This window comes from Arvicola amphibius, chromosome 4, assembly GCF_903992535.2.
Source record: "Arvicola amphibius chromosome 4, mArvAmp1.2, whole genome shotgun sequence".
Classification (NCBI taxonomy): Eukaryota; Metazoa; Chordata; class Mammalia; order Rodentia; family Cricetidae; genus Arvicola; species Arvicola amphibius.
In genome coordinates, this window is record NC_052050.1 from 140,727,719 (window position 1) to 140,729,734 (window position 2,016).

Genomic DNA, 2,016 nt, shown 5'->3' on the forward strand with positions numbered 1-2,016 from the left:
TGCAAAAGTGAAAAAGAGGAAAGAAGCAGCCTCCTAAGAAAGGACTAACACTTAAAGAGAAAATAAATATTATTGATAATAAAATTGAGCTAAAAAATCATTGAGGACATAAAGTTTGTTCTGCAACTACAAATGACTCACATGAAAATTATTATTCAGGCCTATATTAGTGCACAAATGTAAATGTAGATGCTCAAATCTTGCCAAGTTTCACAAGCGCCATGCTGACTATCAGTTCACCATCCATCTCTCGTACAAATATGAGCCAGCTTAGTGGCAAACCTCTGGAGTATTCCACAGTGAACTCATTTCCATTGACCTTACTAGAATAAGTAACTTGACGAATTGAAGCTCTGTTAGCTTTGTATAAATAAGTAAATTTCACCAAATGAGAATGTACTGTTACTGTTATACAAAATAATTAATGTTACCCGTTACCTGTCCATTCCAAAACTGAAGGCATTTCATATTGTGAACAAATCTATGGAGAATGTTGACATTTGAGCCAAACGTGTTTCCATGCTGAGAAGTAGATAATACATAACTCTATTGATACACTTCCACAGATTTATGTTTTTGTTTTTGAGGCAAGGTCTTGCCACACAGCCCAGGCAGCTTGCAAAGTCACTATGTATTCCATCTGGCCTCAGAATCACAATCTTCTTGCCTTACCCTGTGGAGTACTGGTATTTTCAAGGTGGGGGGGGAGGGAAAATCTAACAGGGAAAGGTCAAAAAGTTTCCAGTCACACTCGGTGCTGCAGTGATTCTGAGAGAAAATTATCTTAGAAGAATTTCCCCAAGGATATTACCATTGCTTCTTCACTTTCGTTTAAGATTTTATTTTTACTTTTTAATTATGTGTCTGCACTGGGAGTCAGGGTGGGATGGGGTATATAGTGCACATAAGTGCCCTTATCCATGGAGGCCAGAAGAGGGCACTGAATTCCTCTGCAGCTGGAATTACAGGAGGTTGTGAGCCACCTGGCATGGGTGATGGGGTCTAAACTTGAGTCCTCTGCAAGACCAGTATGTAGTCTTAAGAGTTGATCTGTCTCTCCAGCCTTTTACTTAAAAAACATTAAGTACTATAATTACTACTGTCTCTTAAAGAGGAAAAAAAGCCATTGTTTAAGTTATAGAACCTTCAGGGGATTTCATGATTTGTATATCAGTTAAAGCTAAATTATAATGAAAATACAATAGAATCTGTGTCGGAAATCTATAAGAACTCAAAATTAGCTATATAGTGGAGGAAACAGTGTAAGTAATAAAATCTAAGATGCTCCTGATGGGCCATGGTGATGCACACCTTTAATCCCAGCACTCGGGAGGCAGAGGCAGGCAGATCTCTGTGAGTTCGAGACCAGACTGGTCTACAAGAACTAGTTGCAGGACCAGCTCCAAAGCTACAGAGAAACCCTGTCTCGAAAAAAAAATCTAAGGTGCTCAGAAAAAAGGTTATGAAATTATACAAATATTAATATATGAAAGGTTACTTTTGCTTTTATAAAGAACATGTAGACTCATACAACCTTATGATTATTTAGCTTTTGTCAAAAATATTTGCCAGTTGCCATAAATATCAACTTTCTATACAGCCCACACACAAAATCTGGTTAAAACAAGAAACTGAGAAGCTGCTGAGAGAAAAATCATGGCTAATTGGAGAGTAGGGGAGTCATCAGGGAAGTGACCTGAAGGGTAAGTCACATCCCAGGGCCTTCCATACAAAACTAAAAAGAAAATCCCAAGAGGTGGGGAACAGAGGCACATGCCTGCCTAGAATCCCAGCACATATAAGACTGAAGGATTATGAGTTCCAGGTCTATTTGGGATACATAGATAGATCCTATTTTTAAAAAGTTTTTAATACTCTAGAATCAATGAGATCCAAGAAAGCTCGTTAGGTAGACACCGAGAAGCATCTGACCATATTGGCCAAGGACTTCAAGGGTCATGTTTCATTCTTAGGGAGGAGCCAAGGAAATAGATCCTAGATTCAGAGTTGACCTCC